At 51.3% G+C, this 19881-nt stretch overlaps 1 protein-coding gene and 2 pseudogenes across 4 annotated transcripts in view; 1 reads left to right on the forward strand and 2 right to left on the reverse strand.

Moving 5' to 3' along the window:
• LOC149349106 (RCC1 domain-containing protein 1-like) overlaps positions 1-19881 on the reverse strand; it is a 166258-nt gene that overhangs the window by 58214 nt on the left and 88163 nt on the right. The gene's annotated exons all lie outside the window — the stretch shown is intronic.
• Positions 647-6164, reverse strand: LOC149349109 (uncharacterized; annotated as a pseudogene).
• Positions 1927-3911, forward strand: LOC149349110 (uncharacterized; annotated as a pseudogene).

The raw sequence follows: 19881 nt of genomic DNA on the forward strand, positions 1-19881 counted from the left end.
GCACTCCCTTCCTGCTGCGACCTGACTGTGCCAGCGTTGGTCGCCGTGACCAATCAATAAATAGACTCTTCACTCAGTGGAGGTGCGGAGTGGTTCAAGAGCTCCTCTCAGCTTGCACATACGTTCACCGTGCGACTACAGCTTACCACCCGCAAACCAGCGGCCTCACAGAGCGGTTCAACTGCCCTCCAGGTGACATGCTCGCAATTGCTAGAGAATTTGCTGTCGGCAGGAACCCAAGCTAAACGAGGGTTTCGGCGGAGTATATCGGAGCAGGCTCGGCATTGTCGTGCAGGTCTTTGAGGTAGCCTTGGGTGTCGGAAGTAAAGGTGCGGACAACTGACGGCACTCCTCAGCCTTTTGAGCGACGTCACTGATTGCTGCGTGCTCATAAGGATCAGGAATCGTGTCGATGGTACAGGATGGCTCACTGCCGTATAAGAGGAAGCAGGGGGAGAAGCCTGTAGACGTTTGATGGGCCGTATTGTACGAAAAAGTGACAAATGGGAGCACTTAATCCCAGTTGGAATGGTCTGACGTAACTTGCATTGCCAGCATGTCACCCAGACTGCGGTTGAACCGCTTTTTGAGGCCGTTTGTTTGCGGGTTGTAAGCTGAAGCCGTACAGTGAACGAATGTACACGCTGAGAGGAGCTCTTGAACTACCCCGGACAAAAAGAAACGGGCTCTGTCACTCAGAAGCTCCCGGGCACGAAGTGGTGTAGAATAAAGTATGCGACGTCACCGGCCTCCGCATAACGGGTTAGGTGATCGACGGCGATGATTACCCATCGGTTACCGGCGGGGGTGCAGGGAAATGGGCGTGTGGGGGGCGATGCTGCAGCGGGCCATCCGAGCGACAAGGTGATGCTGAGAGGCGCTGCACCCACGGACAAAATTATATAGCGCTGATAGGTTTTCAGGAGCATGACCTCAGCGTGATGACGGGCACAAACTTCGGAGTGCAGGATGGAAAGTAGCCATTTTCTGCCGCCAGAGTTGTGAAGAATACCATCCCGGACGGAGAAATGGGAAGCGGAGGGCCCGAAGATGTGCAGCCATGGAGGGGATATCCAGCAGGGAAGCAAGGATCTCGCCGCTGCTCGGAGGGCATATCCGAGATTGTGAGGGCGGGAGGGTTGGGCGTGGGAAGAGTAAGGGTAGGAGATGGCACCGGAGACCGAGTGTTGGCGTCAGAACGCTTGCGGACCGAGCAATACACGACACTGACGTCACCAAGACAACACCAAACATCCTGAGGACGTCCTCAGATGGTCCGAATGTCCTCAAGGCTTCTAAAATATCCTCAATATCTCCTCATAATGTTCTAGGTTGGAGTGTCCTGGAAACCACCTCAGAATTATGTCCTCAGGTCATACGAGTGGGTTAGTGGTCCTCAAAATGTCATTTCGAGGACATATCTGCGAACACGCATGCAAGAAAAATCACCAGTAAAATAATGCATGTAATTTGCATTCTAGCATATAATTAGATGCTTTTGAGATGCATTACTGCGCGGCGCTAGCCTTGAGTCTGAACTCTCCATTTGACAACCTCATGTAGAAAAGGTTTTTTTTTATTAACGACAGCAAGCCTAGTCCGCAAATTGCTGCGCGCGGAAACGAGAGCAACCGCATTCAGCTGAATGCAGCGCACTCATGCAGGCTCCTTAACGTAAGTACGTTCTACTTGAACAAAGAACATGCTTGCTGCGCACGAAGTGCAAACGATACAGAGAAAAAAGTTTGGGGCCGGTCCGGTTCGGGTTATGCAACGTCATACTGAACCTTATGCTACAACCTGCACCGCTGCTTGTTTATATGCGCTAGGAGTTCTGGTGTCTCGCAGTTGCGAATGCGGTTCTTTATGCGATGATGCAATCGTGCTAATCGTTTCCTGCTCTCCGTGATGTAAACAATGCCGCTAGCCATAGAGTTAATACATGGCTTGCACTGACGTCACTTCCGCAAACGCGATTTTGTTTGCCGGCATCGTGGAGCACCGCACCGCGGACCAGCGGAGCACCATTGCCATTGCAGTCGTGTGAACACACTGTTTTGAAATGGCTATCTGCGCTGTTGTTGGCTGCAGCAACCGCAGTAAAAGCAGTTCGAGGAAGGAGTCGGCCAACACAAACCTTTTTCGCCTTCCGAAGGTCGTCGAGGGCCAATGCGAGCGAACGAGAACACTTAGCGTGAAGCGGCGCAGCCTGTGGCTTGCGCGTATCAAGCGCTCCGATCTAAGAGTCGATCTTCCAAACATCCGGGTGTGCGGCGCCCACTTTGTTACAGGTAAGCCTTCGCTATTATTACATAAGGCGCACTTGACACTGCGCTAGAATAACGTTTGCTTGCATTTGTAGGGAGACCCTCCAAGCTCTGGGACGAAACCAACCCGGATTGGGCCCCAACTCTTTTGCTGGGATACAGCACGAATCACGAAAGCACTGCGCGTTACGAACGGGCTGCAAAGCGCCGTTTCAAGCAAACAGCCGAGGTTGACAAGGAGATCACAGCACCTGCAGGAGCATCCGGAGTCGCCACCACGCCATCTGGCAACCGCTGCGACGGCGATGACGACGACAGCACATATGCTGAGAACAACCTGTCACTACCGCGAGCTGAATCTGAAGTCAACGTTGTCGAAAATGAATCAGGTCAGGGTCTCCTTTGACTTTGTTTTAAGTCTGGAAGGTAGAATTCGTTCATTCTAGATCTTTGTTCTGTTTGTTTATATTACTGTTATGATATGTCTGCATGCTGGTGAGCCACTGATTTCATCACTCATGTTTGCATTGTTAATTTCAGGAGTTGCTGTACAGGCAGATTTGACAATGAGACACATTGCAGCCTTGGAAGAACAGTGCACTACACTCAATGACAACTTGTATGCACTGCGTACTCAGATGGACAAACTACAATGGACGGAAGCCGCATTCAGCAAGAGCAATGCAAGGGTCGTCTACTACACTGGGATGGCAAACTTTGACATTCTGTATGGGATATTTGAAATCTTGCAGTGCTATGTCCCACACGGTGCCAAAAACAGCTTAACTAAGTTCCAGGAGTTTATTCTTTTTTTAATGAAGCTGAAGCTGAATTTTCAAAACACTGATCTTGGCTTCAGATTTGGAATTTCAGAGGCCACAGTGTGTCGAATTTTTGATAAGTGGCTGCATGTTGCAGACTGTAGGCTGAAGTCTTTTGTATCATGGCCAGAGCGAGTCTCACTGCAGGACACAATGCCACAGGCTTTTTTTATTCATTTGGTGCTAATGTGGCAGTCGTAATAGACTGCTTTGAAATAAAAATAGAGCGGCCATCATCGTATTCAGCACGAAGCGAGACATGGTCACAATATAAGCACAGTAACACAGCGAAGTTCCTGATTGGCATTGCTCCTCAAGGTGTCGTCACCTTTATATCTAAGGGTTGGGGTGGGCGCTGCAGTGATAACCACATCACAGAGCATAGCGGCATTTTAGATAACCTGCGCCCTGATGATGTTGTGCTTGCCGACCGGGGATTCAACATCTCAGAGTGTTCGCTTCTATTGTGCACGGTTGCATGTACCTGCATACACTAAAGGAAAAAGCAGCTGTCCGCAGCAGAAGTTTTGAGCACCAGAAAGCTTGCTAAAGTGAGAATACATGTTGAACGTGTGATTGGTCTAATCAGAAACAAGTTCACCATCCTCAAAGGCACTCTTCCCATACAGTATGTTGCCCGTCGAGAGGGTGATGATGCACCGCCACTAGATAAAATAGTGTCTGCTGTGCTTTGTCGAACTTGTGTCCGTCAATTGTAGCAGAGCTGAAGGAAGCTGACAGTGAAGTGCCTTCACCTACATCAGAGCTTCACTAATGTCTCTTAATGCTAAATATAAAAAATCTGGCTACTATGTAGTGCTACAATATCACAACTGCCTTACTATTTGTTCTGCAGATAGAATGGTTCTGAAAATAAAATTTATTTATTGCAGAGTTTGTGCACTTCTTTATTTACTAAAGTGAATAGTTCAGCAGAATGAAACACCAATGCCAAGCGAACTAATTCTCTTTATTTTGCTTGCATTGTGGACAATGCCACTTCTTGGACTTCGGCGCCCGTGTGATTCCTACACACGAAAAATGAAACCATTTAAATTTGCATGTCGGGTTATCCCATGCAATCATGCGCCTTGTCTCCGGTCCTTGGCAGAAACAGTAAACATCTGCGGATGGCGATGAATTCTCTGGGACTGTCTGTTGCCGTGTGTAAAACTTTGTGAACAGTTCAGGAAGAATAACTTTGATGAAAAATTCCTTCGCAGTTGCAAAAATTTGACTGCAGAACTCATCGTCTCTCCAAATCCTTTGTACATGGAAAAGGTTTGGAGCCCACACAATGAAGTCGCAATATTCTACCTTGCATATAGCCATCTGGGCTTGAACTTGGTAGTAGTACTCATGTTGCTTTGAAAGCTGCAGAGTACCATTGATGCTGGTCAAACAGGACCTGGCATTCCGCAGCAAGTAAGGGCACTTAACCTCGGCTACGCCTCTACCACAGCACGAGATCAGTGCGTCTGGTGTCGCTCCAGCGAATGGATAGGAGGCACTGAGATGGAGACCTGACTTGGAACAGTTGAAGTTGTCGTGCTTCTGCTTGTAGTAATCTTCATAAGCCTTCAGAGCATCCTGTTCATGCTCTAAACCCGATACAATGGCTGGAATCTTCAGTGATTTTTTTTTCAGGATAGCATATTGATTTCACTAAGGATAGACTAGGATTACCTAGAGCTGTTCGGCACACATTTTTCATAACTGACGCAGTTACTCTGCCGGCTCGGTATAGATACCAGTCTGGGGAATTGCTCTGGTTTTTTGTTTTACTTTCGATAAGTTTCACTGTTTCATCAGTGATGTGAAACTTGCCCAGAAATTCGTTAGCCTTGTTAACAAGCGCGTCAAGTCCTTCGGATAAAGCGTCTTTCATGTACAAATTCCGAAGGTGTGCTGGCTGTGTGGGCACTGGCTTTTTGAAGGCAGCACAATGGCTGGGCAGCACAGAAAAAATTGCAGGCACAACACCACTTTTTTAAAGACGCTGCACAAGCGTTCCACCTCTGCTGGTGAGGCTGGTGGCACATCCAGTCTCTGTCTTGCTATTTTGCTTGTGGGGGTGCTCTCAATCCTGTCGTCAAGCTGTTGTTTTTTTCCCTTTGGCGGATGTGAAATCTATCTCTCTCAACCTTTTAAACTGGACTTTTTCCACATAGGTGGGGAGCCATATGTTATCTTTCTGAGTGCAAGTAACTGATTTCCTCATCCTTACACCTGTGTCGACAGCAAACAAACAGGCATCGACATGGGAACAAGCTTCTCCCACACCGGCCATACAGGTACAATGTGCAGTCAGCACGGATCCATTTTCCTTGCACAGAATCCACACCTTCAGTGGATGCTCTCCGAGCCGTTGTGAGTGGTTCACCTACAAAGCAAATCGAGGAAAAATTAAAATGGTGAGATCAAAATGCAGTTACTGCACACAATGCAGAGGTATGCGAACAAAAAGCATGACAAGCACACAACTGTGCATTTGTTCAGCCATAAATCACTCGCGCCAACGTCTGTCTTTCTTGTTTTTGAAGATTATGGGACCTGAGGCACTGCACACAATGCAGAGGTACGCGAACAAAAAGCATGGCAAGCACACATACTGTGCATTCGTTCAACCATAAAGCACTGTCGCCAACGTCTGTATTTCTTGTTTTTGAAGATCATGGGACCTGAGGCATTACACATGAACAGTGCTTGCGCGATTCTTTTAATCTTAAAATGGTTGAGTTGATTTCTCTGCACAGCGCTGCAATGTCGCGCGTCTCTTGTACACACCATCGGCTAATCAGGAAATGCCTCTGAATGCTGTGGACGAAATGCGACGCCAAAAACGATGGCTTCAGCTTACCTCTCCCAGTGGCAGCACCTTTTCTCCTTGCAGCCGCTTCGCCGACAGAGTTTCCACCCAGCCGCCGCTCGTGAAGTAGTTGTGGGCTTCAAGTCTTTCATCTCTTGCAGAGTGACGAAACTTGAAGAAAATACCAAATAGTTCACTCCGTGCGAAACCTCGGGGAAAGCGCTGACGTCCATCATCGTATCCGCACCGGGTCGCAACGTGTACGGGTCCACATCGTCGCAGAGTTCTATCTTTTCTTCGTATCGCGCACGCGCCGACCCGATCAGACCCGCGTAATATGCCTCGTTGAACGCAGGCTTACTGTATACAGGCGGCATTTCTCACAAGAAGCGGCGACAGTCGCATAAAAACGCAACGACAAACAGGAACACTGCGCGATCAGCCAACGCAAGGGTAGCAAGGGTAGCAGCGGCGGCGGCGCGCGCGGTGCTCGAGCATGGATCCGACGCGTCGGCCCAGACGGATGTGACGTCACGTGCCCGCTAGCTATTCCTTAAAGGGACTATGCAGGAAATTAATTGAGACTACGTAAAGCAGAAGAGAGATATTCAATCCATCACTCGTCACCCCAGCGCAAGAACTTTTCAGCTAGCATCAATAACAACGAAGTTATAGACGATCAAAAATCACGCTCCTCCTGTCCCCCTCAACTCGTACGCGCGGGGCACCATAAAAAAATAAAGAAAACAGCTCCGGGACTGGGCTCCGCCCACGAATACGTCATTCGCTGACGTTCCGTTTACGACTTCCCGTTGCCGCACTCCCGAGGAGTAGCGTGCGTCGTCTCTCCGGTCTCTGCGCGCGTTGGTCGAAGCTTCAGGTGCTTGACATTCATGCCTGACTGTCGAACGAGCGCTGGGTTGTAGTAGTAAGCGTCAGGTGCGAAGTGTCGACCGCAAACGCGGAGTCTTCGGCGGGCGTGCGACGCTGGCAGTCCGATGCGCGCACTCCAGGCTGCTCGCTCACGCACGTCTCTTGGAATAAAATGCCTGAGTTGAACACCTCGCCAGTCACTGGGTTTGCAGCCGACGACACAGCAAGGCGTATTCATCTTGGGCAGTCGAAAAAGGCACTGCGAGTGGCTCCCGAACTCGCGACAGAAAGAGGCGGCAGAGGTAAATTAAATCATATGCGCGAAGGAAATGCCCTGGCTCGCACTTCCCCGAGGGGGTCGCGCGGCGGCTCGAGCAGACGATTTTCACCGCTACCGGAAGTGTGCCCGTGACGTCGTAGCTGCCGCGGCTCGAGCGAATGACAGCGTGTGGTGGCCTGCCGACGTCATGGGTCTAGTGACGTCTGTTTTCCCGATTTTTCCCTACGAAGACACCAAACGGGCCGCGAATTTTAAAACGCGGTTTTTAAAAATTCATAATAAATTGCCGGCTCAGTTCCGAAGGCTCATACTTGGTGTGAATGCTTCTGAGCATCACTTCTAACATTTACAAGCTGCTTTGTTCACATGCAAGCGACTGAGCCATTAAGCGGCGCGTCGCTGCGAACATTTCCAACTTGGAACCTCGTCGCTCATCTCAGCGACGACTCAAAACAGGTTTTTCCGCCGCGGCGGCAGGATTCGCTAGCATTTTCGCTTGCATGTGAAACAGGCTTTAGGCGAAAGAGCCCGCGCCACAGGCTTGAATTCTGGGGGGCCTAGGGCCCATCTGTGTGTTGATGGGTAGACAAATTTCGATAAATAGTTTGCATTTCGGCAATATAAAATTTGTTTTTCATAAAGTCAATCGTTCCGTAATATTTATTGCCTCATAAAATCGCATACCGACCGCAACGTCATCATCATCATATTGTGTGCGGCCAGTTTGCATTCAAGCCAAGCCAAAGTCCGCATCCGCAACGCCGACTCACGCAAGGCGCGCGTTGTGCTGCGCAAATCATAAATACACGCAAAAAAAAGTGAGTGATGCCTTTGTATATTTTCACGATGTCAGCCGATAGCCATGGCCGGCAATTTTGTGCTGTCTGCGTGTGCCAAAGCTGATCAATTGTCAGAACAGTGCAACCAGCTTCACTGTGAGCAAACATTTTTTCCCGGACATAGGACGTGCCGAAGACTGGTTTCAGAAGCGATTCGCCGACGTGGCATGCTTGCGCCATCTGACGACGAAAACCAATACCAACTCGGTCTCTTCGTGGCCTCCGCGATCTCGATATTCACGTTCGCCTGTCGGCGCCATATTGCCTCTCAGAAGTGTCAGTCACCGTTAACGGGTGTGTCATTCGCGTTGACGTCGAATTGTCGTGGCAGTGAAAATGTATTTTTTGCAGCGCTATTCTTGGTGCCCGGCTGGTACATATGTGACGTTCCCGCCTGTCGAGGGTCAGTCTGAAAGCAACCCAATTAGTTGCTGTCTACGGGTCCTGCTGAAGGGAGAATTGAGCCAACAAGGCGGTAACCTGGCAAAATATTATTTATTTCTCTGCCTGTAGGCGAAACTGGGAGTCCGCTCACCGCTGGCTTTTGGCAGAACTGGTTGTCCGTCCGGCAGGTCGGGGCTTCACTCGGCTCATCTTGCTTGGACAGGCCTCGGCTGCTTCGGCTCGCCCATAGTCTGCCTCTCTTCTCGGCTGATCGTCTCTCTCTGTCCGTTGTTCTTTTCCCGCGACCACCGCGTCTCTCCAGCTTCTCCTCTCTCGGGGTCCTCCTCTCCCAACGGTCTTTTTCGCCTTCCTAATTCGTTGCCCCTACAGCCGGCAAGGGGCGTACGCCGAATTTCCACGAAGCCGCCGCCATTACGACGGGAAAGACGACGGCCTCGTTGTCGGGGGGATCAGGTGCCCCTCGTAGGGGTGCACTCTCCTGCAGCCAATGCCTTGCCTCCTCTGCTGGCAGCCCGACGAATTCCTTCGCCACTTCGAGCCGTTACGCAGTCTGTTGAGTCTGCTGCTGGTAGAGCCGCTTGCCGGCCGCACGCCCACACAAACGCGCTTGTCTGCCCGCACAATCTCCCAACAAACTGCAGGGAATCGTCTGGCACCACACGTGGCCTCTCATCTTCTCTCCTCTGGCTGTTTGTGGTCGTCTGTCATCTGTAGCGCCCTTCCAACACTAGCCGATGGAGTTCTTTTGAGCAATGCATAGGCCTCACGTATGCAGTCCTTCACACATATATGCGATTGTGAAGGGAAAAGAAGCTACAAGTGGTGCGTACAAGAGCACTTGAACTCGACTTGCCAATTTGGAGGAAATAGCAGCACAACGGGAATGGCAGCTTCCTGAAATCTGATTGGTTGGAACAATGTCACGTGAAGCACGTGATACGCGCACATTTTGGAGTGATGTCGAATGGACGTTTCATCACGCTTACATTGTGCCGCCATTGAAAACAATGGCTGAAATTCACCGCCATTTCGCCCATCGAAAGGTACCCGAATCATGCAAATGAGTTAGTGAAATGCTGATTTATACGGCGTTAGGTAGCCGCATTTTAACAGGTATTTATTTCAAGGCAAAACTAAGCTTACAAAAGTCTTTTTTTGATTGCACAATGCGATGATATGACGTTACAAGGGCACATCTAAAATAAGCAACCCTTGAGAGCGTTAAAGGGTCCCTGAAAAAGTGGTCATGTAGGCAAAGAGAAGTCGAAATACTGATAGACATTGAACGATCCATCATGCTACGGCAAAAATTTTTGGTGTACCTTGTATGGAACCAGAGATAATGGGTATTAAAAATGACCACCAGCCTTTCCCCTCTCAACTCGCACACCGGAGCGAACCATAAAAAAATAAAGATTACAGGCCGGGACCATGCTCTGCCCACAAATACGTCATCGACGAGATCGGTTTGTTTACTTCCGGTTGACGCGCTCTTTAGCTCGCTCGCTTTCGCGCTGTCTGCTGTGTTCACCTGTCTCGCAACCGTCGCTGCGGCTTCTCTCGAACTATGGACCCCGAGCTGAAGGAACAACTTTTGCGGATGAGTGCCGAAATGGTATTTTTAAGGCGGGGACACATGTGCGAAAAGTGTGTGCGATTCGCTGCGGCGCGCCGTTGCGAACGGCGTCGCAACGACCGATCGCAGCTCGTCGCCTGCGTCCAACCTGCTGGATGTCAACGACGAGCCGCGCGCGGCAAACGCAACGATGGGCAGCTGGAGCTGATACGAGCGCGGAGAGCGGCAGCGTCATGATGGCGTACAGCGCGCTCCTCAGGGCGCTCGGGGCCGAGCCACGCCGGGCCGGCCTGCCAGCCTTGATGCCGGCCGCGGCGACTGAAAAACGCGCTAGTAGTGTTTGTTCTCGTTCATAGCAAGCCCTGGGATAGATGCATGTCAAAAAAGCATCATTTCTGACGATCGTTGGCCAATACCGAGTTGCTGGCAAAAGTGATGACTGCGATACAAGCAAATTTCATCCCACAGCCGCTGTGGTGCGGCTGCTACTTGGTGCGGTTCGCCTGCCGTTTGCTAGCTCCGTTGCTGAAGGCGTCGCGCAAAACGAACATATCTTTTATTATGGGTAGAGTTCGCAGTAAATCGATGTGAATAGTAGGCAGTTTATTATAGCGCAGGCGACTTCCGAAGCGCCGTCAGCTGCGGCTTCGATCCGAAACCACCTAGGCCTAGCGACGACTACGGCAACCTGGGACCAGCGCGCAGTTTGTCGCGCGGCATTGCCGCAGGCGGTGTCGTTGCCAAAAGATCCGCTTTTGCACAGGCATACTGTAGTTGCTCGAATCTAGGAAGCATCTTCTCTGGTTTCATAGCTGTTTTGTATTTTCTTGTGCGAACGTGAGGTACGCCGAGCATGCCGGCCGGCCGGCCAGCCTGGATTCCGTCTGCCGGCGTCATAAAAACGAGTTGAAGTGTGTTCTTGACGTAAACAATAAACCCTGGGATAAGAAATGTGAAAAATGTGTTATTTTTGAGGATCGCTGGCCTATACTGAGCTGCTGGTAAAGGTAACGACTGTGATACGAGCAAACTTCTTGCCATAACCGCCTCGGAGCTGCCGCTGGCCCGACGTTGGGGTCCGGCTCGCCTGGCGCCCGCTCGCTTCGCTGCTGAAGGCGTCGCGGAAAGTGACCTGTGGTGGCGCCGAAACATCGGAGACAAAACAAAGAAGGACGCCAAGGTTCGTGGCGGCGGCGTGCCACCAAATGACCCCCGTTTATTACGGTGACGATGTTTGTATACACATGAAAGTGGGTGGTGCTCGCGATGCGTGATAAGGACAGCGCATATGCATGATAAGACTAACGCCCTCTATACACAACATCTTCCCCCCCCCCCTAGAACAACAAATAGAGAAACGCATGCTAAAACTCCAAAATTTCTTCAGGCAGGCGAAAGGAAAACAGAACACTAACTAGCGTATTCCGGCTACATAGTCCCGATACCGTGTTGGCACTGTACGTTGTCGCTGCGGTCTTCGCGGCACTTCTTCAGCCGCATTTTCCGTCCGCATAGTGGTTCCTTGCTGTTGACAGTGCTCTGTGTGTTGTTCGCCAGGCACTCCACAATCTGCATCAGCAATCGGCGTAACTTCTTGATGCCTTGTATCCGCCTCTGCTGCATCCTGTACCGGCTCATGACGGTCGCCAGCTGTTGATGCAGTGTCTGCTGCTACCGTAGTATTGAGGCCTGCAGAAGTCCTGAAGTGGGGCAAATCAGTCTCGAAATCAACCACTCCACCACGATGCCCTTTCACCTTCTCAACCAACAGCCGCGCATCTTGTTGGCCCCCTCGGGCAACTACTGTCAACTTCGACGCATTCCACTTCTTTCCGTCTTCCAGTAAAAATGAATTCCTGCCTATACGCTTCTTCGCCTCCAGTAGCAAGGAAAACTTCTGCTCGCTTTTCGTGCCGATATCTCTCCGTATTTTCACAAAGTCCCCTGTGTTGATGGTGGAATCTCTGGCACCCCGTTATTCATCCGTGTTACTTTTCACTCGTTGTCGGTTTTTGACACGCTGTCGCAAGCCTGCCATGTGCACCACTGGTTCATCAAAGAATCCGTCTCCTGGAAGGCCAACAACATCTAACCTAGTTCGAGGTCTCCTTCCGTGTAGCAAGAATGCTGGAGACACCCCTGTTGTGGCATGTGGTGTAGCCCTGTAGACACTCAAGTACTCCAGGATGACTTCCCTCAATGGCCTGCACTCCAGTGATGCAGTCTGCATGTACTCCTTCAGAACGCGATTGAACCGTTCGACCTGGCCATTGCACTGAGGGTAATACAAAGACGTCACACAATGTTCAATGCCCCTGGCCTGCAAAAATTCCTGAAAATATGTGGACATGAATTGACGGCCATTGTCTGTGACCACACTCCCTGGGTACCCTTCCCGTGCAAAAAGCTCTAGCAAGACTTTGAATACTGATTGTGCAGTTATAGATGCAACAAAAAAAAACTTCAGGCCACTTGCTGTGATAATCCACAACTGTTACTGCAAACCTGCAGTCTGGCGGTGCTCGTTCCATTGGCCCCACAATATCTACTCCCAACTTAAGCCATGGCTTCTCTGGCCATTGCACTGGCTGCAGGGGGGGCTGTCACAGCTTTTGCAGACTTGTCTGCCGTTTTGCAAACTGCGCATCTCCTGATGCTATTTTCCACGTCATCAGCCATTCTGGGCCACCAATACAACTCTCTCAGCCGTTGTTTCATCCTGACAATGCCCGGATGAGATTCGTGAGCGATTGCAACAAACTTTGATGTGAGGTCTGCTGGAGGCACTATTCGCTCTGCACGAAACAACAACCCCTCCACAACAGAAAGTTCATCTCGAACGCGTGCGAACAGCAACAGTTTTCCTGCGAGCTCCTTTTTTTCTGGCCATCCAGATACGACATACTGCATCACCTCTTGCAGCACTGGGTCATTCTTGGTTGCTTCCTGTAGTTGACTTTTCATAATAACACTTCATACTGTAGCAACTACTTCTTCCAAAGGCTCACCTTCCACTGATGGCATGGGCAACCGGGACAGTGCATCAGCCACCACATTGGTTTCTCCCTTTGTGTATAGTACCGTGAAATTATGCCGCATGAGCCTTACACACCACATTTCTATTCGAAGGGGGCGTCGACCTGTGCCATTGCTGGATAGTAGTCACCAGTGCCTGATGGTCAGTCCTTAGAATGAACTTTCGGCCCCATAAATACACATGCCAATACTCGCAAGCCCATAGGCATGCTAATGCTTCCCGTTCTCCTGTAGAATATCTGCGTTCTTGTGGTGTCAAAGTCCTGGATGCAAATGCCACTGTGCGTGACTCGCCATCAACAACTTGTTGCAGCACAGCCCCTAACCCATAGGCTGAGGCATCAGCAGTCACTTGTACAGGTAGCGCCTTGTCAAACATGGCCACAGCCCCGCACGATGCCAGCAGTGCCTTGGCCTTGCAGAGACTGTCCTCTACGCTCTGGTCCCAGCAGAACTCCTGGCCCTTGCGAAGAAGCCGCCGCAATGGCTCCACTTCCTCTGCATAATGTGGAATAAAACGAGCATAATACCCCAGAAGTCCCAAAAAAGAACGCAGACCAAACACGTCAGTCGGTGGCTGCGCGCAAAGAACTGCGTCGACATTTGACGTGAGGGGCCTCAGCCCTTTAGCACTGACATGGTGGCCCAGAAAAGACAGTTCCTGCACTTCAAACACACATTTCTCCTTTAGTTGCAGGCCGGCTTTAGCAATCCGTCGCAAAACCTCCTGTAAGTGGCCGATGTGTTCCCCCTTCGTCCTGCCGAAGACAATGATATCGTCAATGTAGAACAGAGTGCCTTTGCAACCCTTCAGTATCTCCTGCATCATCCGCTGAAATGCAGCAGGGGCTGAGGCGAGGCCGAAACATACTCTGCGGAAACGGAACAGTCCTTCATGCGTCACGAACGTTGTTATTTCTCGACTGCCTTCAGCCAGCTCCACTTGGTAGCCACTTGGTAGTATGCGGATGCCAAGTCCAATTTTGAAAACCATGCGGCTCCATTAAGCTCGTTCAAGAGTTCTTCAGTGTGAGGCAGTGGGAATCCATCCGCAACAACTGCTTTATTTGCTTCGCGCAAATCGACGCACAGGCGGATGCTTCCATCTTTTTTTTTTTCACTACAACTATCGGCAACACCCATTCCGATGCGTTCACACGCTCAGTTATGCCTTCCTGTTCCAACCTTGCTAATTCATTAGAGACTTGCTCTCGTAGCGTCAAGGGTAGGCGCCGAACCTTCGCTGCCACGGGCTTCACATCGGCTCGCAGCTTCACTTCATTACTACGTCTTTCGCCAAGCCCAATTTGTCAGCAAAAAGGAAAGAAAACTCACATAATTCTGGGGGCAACGACGTCTGCAAGCAAGCCAACGATGCTTCATCAATGCGTAACCGTAGCTGTTGCACTGCATCCAAGCCCAATAACGCAATGCCCTGTGGAACCAGGTGGAAACGAACGTTGGCCGACACACTCCCGTGCACAGCCTTTGCCACAAAAGAACCGGAATCCTTCGGCCAGAGAAGTCCCGCAGCGTCGCCACGGCAGGATCCAAGTCAAACCGGCAAGCGAACTTTTTTTGGTATAAAAGGTGAGGTAAAATGGACACCGCTGAGCCTGTGTCTACCAGCAGCGGCACTAATTCGTCCTCGATGCACACATCGACCACCAAAGTTCCCCGTTCCGCCTGCGTCACCGTCAGCACGCCCAACACCTGTGTGCAGTCTTCATCTCGAACAGCCCGCACTTCTGCTTCTCCACGGCCTTCACACACTACTTGAAAATGCCCAACCCTGTGGCACCTTGCACAACGCTTCCCACGAACCTTACATTCCCGCGAGTTGGCTAGGTGTCCAGCTGAGCCGCACCGGTAGCACTTGCGCCCCGGAGCTGACGAGGAAACGCCCCTGAACGGTGGACCTCTTGCCTCCATCACTCGCTGAACTCGGTACGCGTCGTAACCGTCCTCAAACAGTCGGGCGCCGTCTACTGCCTCTTCGTACGTCCGCAGGATGTCGACTGCTTCATTTAACGTAAGCGTCGATCCTTTCAATAACAGCTTCTGTCGCAGTTCCACACTTCGAACGCCATCGACAACCTTGTCACGCAAAGCTGCCTCAAGAAAGCCGCCGAAATCACAGGTCTTTGCCAGTTGTCGGAGGGCTGTGAAGTAGTCGCATATCGGTTCATCCGGAAGCTGCCGTCGCAGCACGAATCGGCGACGCTCAACGAGATCATTCACAGTGCTTGTAAGATGGCGTTCCAGCAAGGCGAGCGCTTCATTGTAAACGTTAACAGGGGTACTTGTTTGTTCAGTCTTTTGGTCGAGCGAATCCGCTGCAGCGTCCGAGGTCTTCGGTCCCGGAGCAAGCGAGCGGAAAACCCGACGACCCTCAACGCCTAGACATTGCAGTAGGATGGCCCTCTTCCGAATCTCGGACTTCTCGTCGAATCCTGTTGCTTGTAGAAAAATTTCGAAGTCCTCCTTCCACTGGTGCCATGGTACAGGCGGTTGCCCAGGTACGTACTTCCAGAAAAAGGGCCACTGGAGAGTATCCTGGACTTGCAAGTAGAGATCGCGATAAGGTTCACGCAGGTTATGGCGGCATCTTGCTTGCTCGAGGAAGATTCCTCCTCGAGCAAGGAAGATCCTCCTCGAGGAAGATCTTCCTCGAGCAAGCAAGATGCCGCAATAACCTGCGTGAACCTTATCGCGATCTCTACTTGCAAGGCCAGGATCCTCTCCTTATATCTCAAAAGGAAAATTGTACCGTTTGAAGTGCAGTTGTTGTTCGGACCTGTGGAGCCGTCTTGGGGGCATGCTCGACGTATGTGCAAGATTTTGAAGTCAGAGCTCTGGAGGCAAGTGCGTCTCTTCCATGATTGGCTCGGAGTACTAGTGCTTCAGAGGCCACATTCGAACAGTCCGAGCTGCACGTACGATGAGTACAAAAAGCTCGCAGCAAAAACGACTGAATTCCTATGGCACCAGTCCCGTCTGTACCTTCCAGTGAGGACGAAGGAAAAGAAGCCGCCTACGACTAACGTCACCGTTCTCGGAGGTGCTTGCCTCTCGTCTGAGGACTTGAAGGTCCTACAGAAGGGACCCAAATTCAGCTTTCAACCACCTTCAAATAAGTACCAGCTCCTGGCAATGGTGCGGCAGATGGCACAAAAAGTTCCGGAGCAAGACAAGGCGCGTGCCATTGGGGACGGTGTCGACGTGCTACGCCGCTGTGGGGCCTCGCTCACGCAGGCTAAGCCTCCCATAGTGTCCATCGCCAAGCGCCTCAAGGAGGGAAACTTTATGGCACTACAACGCGACAAAGAAGGCGGATTTGTCATCCTCCCTGACCACTTGTACCAGGAGAAGGCTGTGGTAGCGCTCGAGAAGAACTTCAAGAAGGTGCAATTCCGGCCCAGTAGACAGAAAGCAATTGCTTTAAGCCTACTGACGAGTTTTCACCTCGATAGAATCCGGTCATTGGCTGAGAAGGCACGAAACTCTTTCTTGGAAGTCTTCTTCACAGGCAAAACACATATGCCCGACTGCCCTCTGAGGACCATCATCTCGGAAAAGGGTACGTGGCAAGCCGAAGTCGGTGCATACCTACAATGACCCTTTTCTGGTAAGGAGCTCATCAGAGGCGATACAGCGACTCAAAGGCAGTACAGACGCTACGACTGGCTTCACTATCGACGTAGAAGTCCTGTTTTATTCCGTTCCGCATAGTGGCCTGTACGCAGCTGTGCGCGATGTGATTCAAAAGTCGGGTGACGTGCGCTTTCAGAACAGCACGGGTGTGAGCAGTGACAATTTTCTTCGCCTTCTGGAGTTCTACCTTGAATCTACAGTTGTTCAGCACAGTGGTCAGTACTTCGTGCAAAAGAATGGCATTTGCATCGGGTCGTCAATCGCGCCATCCTCTGCGACATATACCTGGCCGCCGCCGATCAGCGCATTAGCCAGGATCTCCCAAGTGCTGTGGTCCATTCGGTCTACCCGTACGTGGATGATTTTCTGATTGTCCTCAAAAGCTGCCCGCCTGGTTCTGTAGACCGTGTTACCACTGAGATTGTCGCCCTTTTCAAATCCCACTCTGGGGGACTCAATTTTACGTGCGAACCTCCGAGCGGCAAGGCTGTACAGTTTTTCGACCTGCTGTTTAGCTTTGAAAAAAACCACCTCTGTTGGACGTATAACCCTCGCTCTAAGAAGGGACTTCTTCCGCATGACAGCGCACACTCTAAATTGATTAAGCGAGGCATTGTTTCATCCGCCATCCAGGCAGCGCTCACGAAAAGCTGTCCCCAAACGATGCAGAGCAGCGTTGCGAAACAAGTCCAACGTCTTTACTGTGCTGGCCACTCACCAGCACTGGTGCGTAGTGTGTCTGAGACCCTTCTCCAGAGGTTAACAGTTCAAGGCAAAGACGCAGGCAAGCCTGAGCAGGCTAAACGGCCTCCCCTGGCCGTAATCCCATATCTTCACAAGCTGTCCCATAACTTAAAGAAGGTCGCAAAAAGAAACAATGTTAATCTTGTCTTTTCAGCCCCGTGCAAACTATCACAAGTTTGTACCTTGCTGGCAAAGCAGAAGAAAAAGGTTTGCCCTGTAAGACATGTCGATCCGTTTACGCAGTGTGCTACACGTGTCGCCTATGAGATACCTTTGAAGTGTGGGAGCGTTTATATTGGCCAAACCGGCAGGTGCCTCAACGAGAGACTTCTTGAGCACCGCCGGAAGGTACGCAACAAAAGCGGCGGGCACCTGGATGACCACTGCAAGATATGCAAAGGGTGCGAACCATTCTTTAAGCGCACGGTGATCAGAGCACGTGCGAGGACCGAAATAGAAAGGGTCATCATTGAGGCACGGTTGATCGCCAAAGCTGGAGACAAGTGCGTTAGCACCCCTTCAATTTTACTTTTAGACAAGGAGTTCAGTTTTCTAGGTCCGCTTTAATTACCTCTCTGTTTTCCTTGACTTTTGCTCTTTAGAACTTTTTTGACATGTTCCTTAGAACTTTTTAACTTTTTCTTAGACTCTGTATCGCTTTCAGCATTTGACACAGCTTTCGCGTAGCTTTCCATTTTGTTGTATTGTCTCTTTGACTCTACTTTGCTTCGACTTTTACACAGTTTTGCGGTATTGTTTTGTTTTGGCTTTTGTTCTTTGTTTCTGCCAATTGCCTCACGATGAGTGGACAGCAGTAGACGATAATTCTGTGACGTTCCGTGCGTGAGCTACCAGGGCCCATATCTTCGGCGGAATCTTCTCTGTGCTCAACCGTCCTACTCCCTTGTCTCCCCTTAAACGGTCCGCGTTCGGCGGCGCCGCGTAGACGAAGCCCCCAGCGGCGGCAAAGCCACTGAAGGGGTACGGTCCGCGTTCGGCGGCGCCGCGTAGACGGAGCCCCCAGCGGCGGCAAAGCCACTGAAGGGGTACAATGGTACAAAGACGCCGGCGGGAGGGAAAGCCAGCCCAATTAGGCTGCCTGGCCGTACAAGGACACAGGAGAGGCTGACAACCCGACAAGAGAAGAAAGCTGCCGACGGGAGACAAACGACATCCCAACGAGGGAGGTCGGGGGTGCCGCAGGCGCCGCCGTGGAAAGGAGGAAGAAGGAAACAATCCAGCCTGGAAGAGAGGCGATCGGGCGTGGCCGGCGGAGCACATATAGCTGGCCAGTGCGGACGAAAAACACGCAGAGGACGACATCGTTCACGAAAAGGGTCCTTCAGCGCCGAAGCCCAACGGCGCGCGGTTTCTGCCAGCCACCGACGGATCGCAACTCCGGAGCCCCTCCATCGCCCCCATGAAGGCGTCGCCACGTAAGCTCGGACGCCCCAGCCTCTGATGTACAATGTGTAATTATTGAATACATCACTTTGTTTAAACTGAGCCATACGGTGTCTTCTTGCCTCTCCGTCCCGTGTGGACCTGCGCATTATGTGGGGTCATCACACTGGTCTCAGAAGTGGGGTCTCAAAAGCAAATGTCCTCTGAATGCTGCGACATTCATGACTTAAAAATTGTAATCAAAGGGGAATCACGGGACTGATTGTGGGACTTTGACCCCATTTGAGAGGCTTGAGGCACCGGAGGGCTGGAGCGGAAAAAATGTCTGTAACTGACGGAGCTCCCACTCCACAGCCGTCGCTCGGAGCAAGCATGCTGGCATTAGGAAGCGTCATTCCGACGTTTACGGGAGATAAGACAGGGGTTCCAATCTGCGATTTCTTTTCCATGCCAGAAGAGATTGGGAAAATGGGGGGATGGTCCGATGCTCAAATGCTGGGAATGGCGAGGTGTAAGATGGCAGGAGCTGCTTATGATTTTGCTTGGCGAGACGAAAAAGTAAAATCCACAAAATCATTTGCGGAATTTAAGAAGCTCGCGTTCGAGCATTTCGACACTGAACCACGTCATGTGAGGGTACAGAGGTTCCGTGACGCCGGACAGATGGTAGGGGAGGACGTGCGAACGTTTGCGTCGCGGCTTCAGCGCAGCGCGCGATACGCTGAGTAGGGAGGAGGAAGGAGACCAGCTAAAGAAGAAATACGCGGAGGATCTACTTAAAGAGGAAATGACCGCTTTGTTTGTGGCTGGTCTGCAAGACCCCGTGCGCCGGTTCGTGCTCTCGCGCAAGCCGAGCAATTTCGACCAAGCCGTGGCGGCCGCATTGGATGAGGAACGAAATGAGGCGCTAACGGCGGCCGCAGCGAGAGTACGCGTCATAGAGAGAGCGGTGCCCAACCCTGAGGTTGCTCTCTTGACAGAGCGGTTAGATCGCTTAGAGCAGCTGCTATCTCAGCAGGTGGAACGCAAGGTTGAAGCGGGCGCTCAACGGCGCCCATTCGCTGGAAACCGGAGACCGCCACAAAGCTACAGGCGCGGTATGCGAGATTTTGAAGAAATCGTGTGCTTCGCGTGCCAGGGTCGCGGACACATCGCAAGGTTCTGCCCAAACGT

This window comes from Amblyomma mixtum, chromosome 3 (genome assembly GCF_055824585.1).
Source record: "Amblyomma mixtum isolate Tamu chromosome 3, ASM5582458v1, whole genome shotgun sequence".
NCBI classification, from domain to species: domain Eukaryota; kingdom Metazoa; phylum Arthropoda; class Arachnida; order Ixodida; family Ixodidae; genus Amblyomma; species Amblyomma mixtum.